Source organism: Tamandua tetradactyla, chromosome 12, assembly GCF_023851605.1.
Source record: "Tamandua tetradactyla isolate mTamTet1 chromosome 12, mTamTet1.pri, whole genome shotgun sequence".
In the NCBI taxonomy this organism is placed as follows: Eukaryota; Metazoa; Chordata; class Mammalia; order Pilosa; family Myrmecophagidae; genus Tamandua; species Tamandua tetradactyla.
In genome coordinates this window covers 7,887,013-7,894,966 of record NC_135338.1, presented here as the reverse complement: position 1 = coordinate 7,894,966, position 7,954 = coordinate 7,887,013, and the positions used below count along the sequence as shown (strand labels likewise).

Genomic DNA, 7,954 nt, shown 5'->3' with positions numbered 1-7,954 from the left:
TAGATAATACTGTGTATTCTGCTTTTATTGGGTACAGTATTCTATATATGTCTGCTAGGTCTAGTGGGTTTAGTATATCAATAAAGTCCAGCACTTCCTTATTGATCTCCTGACTAGATAGATGTTCTATCCATTATTGAGAGTAGTATGTCAAATTTTGCCAATTTTATTGATCTTTCCGAGGAGCCAACATTTGCTTTTGTTTATTATCTCTATTTCATTTACCACAACTCAAATCCTTGTTATTTCCTTCCTTCTGCTTACTTTGGTTTAGTTTGTCCTTCTTTTTCTAGTTCTTCTAGTTTTGAGGTTAGGTCTCTGATTTGAAGTCTTTCTTCCTCTTTTTTTTTTTTTTAACTGTGCAAAGCATTTATTTCAATTAAAAAAAAGTTTTCAAATGTTTTTCAATGACATCAGTATCTAATTTTCTATTCCCCAACCCACCAGGATTCACATAAAATAAAACACTTAAAATACAAAAGGAGAAAAAAGCCAAATGGAAAGAAAGAAAAGAAAAATTAATTCACAGAATTTGACTTACTTCTGAACTCTCTTTCTGGTTCTTGTAAAGGTGTACAGCCTCCTCTGTCTTTATATATGAGTACTGCATGTCTTTAACACTAGATCCTGCGCTTTCCTCAATTTCTTTCTTTTGCTTCTTTTTTACTATTTTTGCTTTCAAAACTCCATTACACAACACTGAGGGCCATTGTGCCATCATCCTTACTTCCTACAGCTTTGAGTTCTTGCAAAAGTATATTCCCATAAATTTTGATGAATGAAGTTTTCTGGTATAGTCCAGCAATTTTACTGTTTCCATATATTTGGCAATTTCATCTGGTTTGTTTTTCTCAGGAAAACATTTGCCCATCAAACCTGCAATATTTTCTCATATCTAATTTTGGAATCTCTATCATAGTTAGGATCTTTTTAATTATTTTCCCAAGGGAGACAGCCACTGAGCCACTGGATCATGTAATAACCAAGTATTTTCAATTCACCCCATCTGGAGGGGTGCCAAAAGATCGTAGCATCTTTGGGGCTCTTCTTTGTATTCCTTATGGGCTCCTTCTGGAAAGCACCAATAAGCAAGGCCATAATCTACCAAGCAAACATGGTCAGGAGTTTTATAGCTCAGAAGATTTGAGGCCTTGGTATCTCCATGCACATAATCATGCTCATGGATATAGTCTAGAATATCCGGACCTCTTAAGCTTAGCTGTAAGACAGTCTTTTGAGAAAACCTTTTGGCATTTGCTTCATACATTTTCTGAAGGTCACTCCCAAAGCCATCCATTATCATAAACGTGTCACATTTTCCATTTTTATCATGTAGACCAGATCCCTAATTCTTAGGAACACCCAGACACTTTAGTTTATGGGTACGAGTCCATTTCTGAATTTGTTCTGGTCTAGCAGCTAGCAGGTAGAACTTTAAGTCAGTAAAGAGAGCTCCATTGTCACTGGGTTCCACTTTTACAACACAGGGTGCATGACTGCCAACTGACTTTGAAGAATTTGTATCAGCAAGTTATATATAACCAAAGTCACCTTGACCAACAGGCAATCCTAGCTTCATTCCTTTTTGTCATGTCAGTTATTATCTCCCCAACTGCAAACTGTTCTGCAAGATGTCTCTTTGCAGGACCTTGCTTACCAGCTTGTGCTGCTTTTACATGAGGCGTTTTTAATCCAAGCCACAGAAAGGTCACCTTCTGCCCAGTATGCACTTCCCACCACTTTCTTTCTTCCTTTTTAATGTAAGCATTTAGAACTATAAATTTCCTTCTCAGCACTGCTTTTGCTGTATCCTGTAAATTTTGGTATACTGTATTTTCACTTTCATTTGCCTCAAGATATTTCCTAATTTCACTTGTGATTTCCTCTATAACCCATTGGTTTTTAATAGCATGTTGTTTAATGTCAACATGTTTGTGCATTTACCATTTCTCCTTCTCTTACTGATTTCTAGCTTCATTCTACCGTGGTCAGAGAAATTACATTGTATGACTTTAATACTGTTGATTTTTTGGGATTATTTTGTGAATTAACATATGATCTATTCTAGAGAATGATCCATGTGCATCAAGAAGAATGTGATTTCAATTGTTGTTGGGTGTATGTACTTCCTTACTGATAAGGAAAAGATTAGATGTTTAATTTACTATTAAAAGTGGTGTATTAACATCTCCTATTGTTAATGTAGAACTGTCTATTTCTTCCTTCATATCTATCAGTATTTGCTTCATATGTTTTGGAGTTCTGCTGTTAGGTGCATATATATTTATAATTATTATATCTTCCTATTGAATAGCTTCTTTTGTCCACACACGTAATGACCACTTTTTTTGGGGGGGGGGCGGCTTCGGCCCTTGTCAGGGGTTGTTTTTAATACAAGTTACACATTTAGCACAAACTGCTCGGGCGAGAATGACCACTTTTATCCCCCATAACAGTCTTTGACTAGAGATCTATTTTATCTGATATTAATACAGCCATTCAGATCTCTTTTGGTTACTACTTGCATGGTATATTTTTTTCCACCCATTCAATGTTACCCTACTCGCATCTTTGATTTTAAGGTGAGTTTCTTGCAAATATCATATATTTGGATCATATTTTTTAATCCATTCTGCCAATCTCTGCCTTTTGACTGGAAAGTTTAATCCCATTAAGCTTAAAGACACTACTGATAATACAGATCTTTCTTCTGCCATTTTGCTATCTAGCCTTTTTTGTCCCTCACTTCCTATTAAAGCCTACTTTAAGATTTATTTTGTATGTCTGTGTTACATCTTATTGAGCACCTTCTCATTTATATACGGGTTTTTAAATCTGTGTTCCTTGTGGTTACCACAGTGTTAAAAATTTGACATCACAAATATAGAACAATTATATTTGGTTTGATACCAACTTACCTTCAATAGCATTCACATATAAATTTCCTATCTGTGCTCCACCGTTTTTTTCACTTTATCACTTATATCTTTGTCTATGTCCAAAAACCTAGATTTATAATTACTTTTGATGCATTTGCATTTTAGCACCTGTAGGAAATAAGAAATGGAGTTATATACTATGCATTATAATATAATAATATCGGCTTTTATAATCACTCATGTGGTTACCTTTACCACAGATATTTATTTATGCTATTTTGAACCACTGTCGACTATCCTCTCATTTTAATTTGATGAACTCCTTTTAACATTGCTTTTTAGGGTAAGTCTAGTGGTAATGAATTCTCTCAGCATTTGTTTATCTGAGAATGTCTTAATCTCTCCCTTATTTTTGAAAGAGAGTCTTGCCAGACATAAAAATTCTTGACTGGCATTTGTTTTCTGTCATCACATTAAGTATTTCAACCCACTGCCTTAATATCTCCTTAAGTTCTGATGAGAAATCAGCACTCAATCTTACTGTTTTAGGATTCCCTGGTATATAATATGTTGCTTTTCTCTTGCAGTATTCAGAATTCTCTCCTTACCTTTGGCATTTGATAGTATAATCAACACACGATGGGGTGTATTTTTCTTTATGTTTATCTTGTTTGGTGTTCTCTGAGCTTCTTGGACGTGGATATTAACATCTTCTGCTAAGTTTGGGAAGTTTTCTGTCATTATTTTTCTCATATTCTATGTAGTATTTTATAAATTAAGTACCCAGAATGTACGGGAAATCAGCATATCACGGTAAAATTAGAATTACCATGTTCAGCAAAGCTTGACAAAGTCAAATAACACACACATACTATACTCCCCAAGCAGAGTATATTTTCTTGCTATTAGATTTTTTAATGCAATTTTGTTTGGCAAAGGATTATTTACTAGTGACACTTGCAGTTCATCTCTCAATCAAAATAAACAAACAGCACATCAAAAATATACCCCCTTCTATGCGAAGAAATTGCCTTTCCACAAAATTCACAATTTAAAGTGAATTTTTGAATCCAAGTATCAGTTTCTTCTGTTTTTTCTTGTATAACAAAGTGGAGAGAAGTAAGAAAATGATAGGTGGACCCATTTTTCTTCAGAAAAAAAAAGTCTGAATGTTGGCTAGCTTAGAATTCTCAACCCTCCTCTGATTTAGTATGACCTTATGCTCTTTAGGTGCTAGAGTTCAGCTTGGGACACTGGGTCACCAGCACAAGTGTCCCTTATGAAAAAGAAACACATCCAAGAAATTGGTAAAAGGTATCTGGTGGTTAAAAGTGAAGTTATTCACAGTGTCACCACTTATTACACTGCTTTGCAATTTCATTTCCATTGAACCACTTCTAAGGAGGGGCTGACCTAAACTCCAAAATAGCATCAGAACACATTGCTGAAAAATACCAAACTTGGTCCATGATGCGTACTTTTAATTCACATATGATAATGTGTGAATAATGCTCTCTGCCTAAAGCACAGGATCCATTCAGGTGATGTGAAGAATTAGCAGGTAAACATTAGGGTCCTTCAGGATGACAGCTTTCACAGATGACTGCAGTCTTTCCAGGTTAACGTCAACTAAGGCAAACAAATGCTGCACAATCCCAAACACTTTTAAATATTCCAGAGGAGTCAAGGTTGGGTCTTCCAGATCAGACACTCCATCATATGGAAGCACATAGAGCAAGTGGCAGAGAGTAGGAATAATCTGGAGTTACAGCAAGTGCCCAGCACAGCTGCCACATTCTTTGGCATTTCTGCTACTGCACAAAGTAGGCCACGACAAAGAGCTTCTGGTTGCTGACGATGTTCTCCTGCCCGGAACTCCTGCCCTGCACACTACACCTCACCAGCCATAGGAAGGTTGGCAGGGCCTCCTGCTGTGAGCGCCCCAGCTCTCCCAACTCTGCCATTGGGCATGCAAGACCACTGACCACATCGTAAACACTCTTTCCAGGACGACACGTAATTCATCATCAAATAGGAGTGCCTGGAGAATGTTGTGGAAAGCTGTCACTGCTCTGGCAGCTCGACAAAGGGATGGAAGTTCTCCAAAAGCAGAGCCCCCTGTTTTAAAACGCTTACCCAACCATCTTGGGGAGATGCCCCATGCCCAGCATCAGGCAGGTCCGCAAAGGGAGACTCTCTAAATGCCATGGGTACAAGCAGACAGAGTCCCTTTGCCTCTCGGGTTCAAAGCCACCACACTTCCCTTACAGCAGACAGAATTCAAACTGGCTATCCAACATCACATGCAACTCGAAAATGTGGTAGGCCATGGTGCCAGGAGCCAGGATCTCCAGCATCACACTGGCATCCTTGACGATGCTCCCATCCTCAGTCACTGACACCTGCACGGTGCTGGTCTGGATCCACACCACGCCGTCACACTTCTCCTCCATCTGAATGTTTTCAGATATCATGCACTTCTGTATTTTCACTATCTTCAGCGTCAAGATACACAGGACCTCATTCTTGCCCTCCAGTGCCTGCTGTAGCACAGGATTTTTCAGGCTTATTGTTCCTTCCACAGAGTCTCTGAGAAGCTGCTGCCAAGTCCGCCTCCTGCTTCCTCAAGGTTCCAAAGGAAGTCCGACTCTCCACAATGCCCTTCCCTCCAACATTTGACCTTCCCCAGGGCCATCTCAGTGGTCCCTCTCATGTGGTTTTCAAACTCGCTCTCGTCCTTCACAAAGTCCAACCCCACAACCACTGGACTCAGAAGCTGGTCTTCCATGAGAACACCCCCAATGGTGATGGATTAAAAACCGGTACTGGAGTGTCTGCCAGCACCAGAATCTCTTCTCTTTGGTGACTAGTCTTAGAAGTTGTAACTTACCAGAGTCATTCAGGTTGATACTGCAATAAGGTTCCCACAAGCATCTACTTCTCTATGAAAATTCTTTGTTGACTTGGCAAACTTTCTGAGCACTCCAAAAGAGCACCCAAGAGCATAAGAAAGAAAGAAGCAGGCCTGACATCTGGCGGCTGGCCTGGTACTAACAGCCCTGGTGTTGCAACCTGGCCTGGCACTCACAGCTAGGACTTAGCATTTCCCATGCCAGCCAGACTTGTTTCTTTTAATATTCCTTCTTCCCCTATCTCTCTTTGTTCTCTTTCTGGGACTCCCAAAACTCATCTATTGGTGTGCCTGATGATGTCCCATAACTATCTTAGGTTATTTTCCCATGAAATACTTCTTTGATCTTTCTGCTCTTTGGCTTGACTCATTTCAAGTGTCTTTTCTTCAAGTTCACTGACTCTTTCTTCTGCTAGCTCCATGCTGCTCTTGAAACACTCCCAGGCATTTTCCATTTCAGTTACTGTGGTCTTCAACTCCAGCAGTTCTGTGGGTTCCTTTTAAAAATTTCTACCTCTCTATTTAGACTCTCAAATTCTTCATTTATTATTTTCCTGATATACTGTAGTTTTCTCTGTACTTTCCTTCATCTCTTTAAGCTTTTGTTTTTATATTTTTATTTTTGGGTTCATGGGCTGGGAATCGAACCTGGGTCTTCTGTATGGCAGGCGAGCATTCTACCACTAAATCATCCATGCACCTCTCCTTAAGCATTTTTACGATAATTTTTTAAAGGCCGTGTACAGTATGTCCACGTTTTTTCTTCTGCATTGGTGTCTCTTGTATTTTCATCCTCTTCCTTTGGATGGGCCATCATTCTTGTTTCTTAGTTTCTCTTCTACTCTTTTTCTGGCACACTGTACATTTTAATATTTTAAAATGTTATCTCTGGGGTTTACTCTATGGAATGCCTGTTTCCTGGTTTTGTAATTAGCTGGTGATAAGACAGATTTTCTTGAGCTTCAGTCCTCCTATCAGGAAGGTCTGTCCAAGGCCAATGCACTGTGCAGGGTTTTCTTTGATTTTCTCAGCCTCTGTCTTGTCCTGGGTTTTTGCTTATCAGTTGTTCTGTACTCCCCTGTTCACAGGAGTTCTCTCTTTTTTTTAATCCCCCTTCTGTTTCCCAGGAGACAAACCCCACTCTTCCGGGTATCTGAAGGGGGCAGGCCTCTGTTCCCAAGTGCTCACTTCTGCAGTTTTTTATACTTCTTTTTTTGTTATCTAATGCTGCTTTTCTCTGGAGAGAAAATTCTGGGAGGGTCACCTCAGGGAGAGCTTTCTCAATTTGGTCTTTCCCAGCCCAAACAGCACCAGGGAACCAAGAAAGAGATGCGGACCAGCTCCAAAGTGCTCTGTGGAGGGGATCAGGAAGAGTGCCAAAAACTTCTCCAACAGCTCCTCAAAGCTGAGCTTTCCAGGCCTGGCCAGCAAATGAAGCGCTTTAGCTAAGTGTCCTCACTCAGCCCTGAGGAGGTCCTGCGTCTTTACATCTCTACCACCTCCAGCCATGTCTGGGGAAGACTGAAACAATGACTGCCTTTAGAGGTAGCAATCCAAATTTGCTGATCAAAAGCCATGATCTATGATCAGCCGTGCTCACTCACGTTTCTGGGAAAGAGAATTTTTATGTCCTTTTCTATCACTAGCTGTTAGCCGGGGGCTGGGCCCCATGGAGGTCCACTGTGAGAGGAAGGGATGGGCACCAGTAGTCATCACAGCGAGAGAGAGAAATTTACAGTTCCGTGATAGTTGGGTTCAAGTGTCACCTTAGCCAGGTGATGGTCTCCAGTTGTTCTGTTGTTGTGGACTTATATTATCAGCACGTGAATTTCATCTACGTGTGATTACATAGATGAAGGGGCACGTCTTCCTCAATCAGTCACTTTTAATTTAATCTGATGGAGGCTTAAAAGGACAAGTGAGAAGAGAGAGAAAGCACTTGGAGCTGATACAGAGCCAGGCATTTGGAGATGCAAAGAGGAAATGCCCCAGGGAAAGACATCTGAAACCAGAAACCAGGAGAGAGGACCAGGAGAGGTCATCAAGTGCCTTCCCACGTGACAGAGAAACCCGAATAAAAGCCAGCTGCCCTTCTTCCAAGGAAATGTAAACTTACAGCTACAAAAATTTCCTTTTATAAAAGCCAATCCATTTCTGGTGTATT

The 7,954-nt window shown here is 39.9% G+C and overlaps 2 pseudogenes; both read right to left on the bottom strand.

Annotated features, from left to right (window-relative positions):
• Positions 1–537: 537 nt before the first annotated feature.
• Positions 538–2,930, bottom strand: LOC143652737 (serine/threonine-protein kinase VRK1 pseudogene; annotated as a pseudogene).
• Positions 2,931–4,276: 1,346 nt separating this feature from the next.
• On the bottom strand, positions 4,277–7,503 carry LOC143652736 (gasdermin-E pseudogene; annotated as a pseudogene).
• Positions 7,504–7,954: the final 451 nt, after the last annotated feature.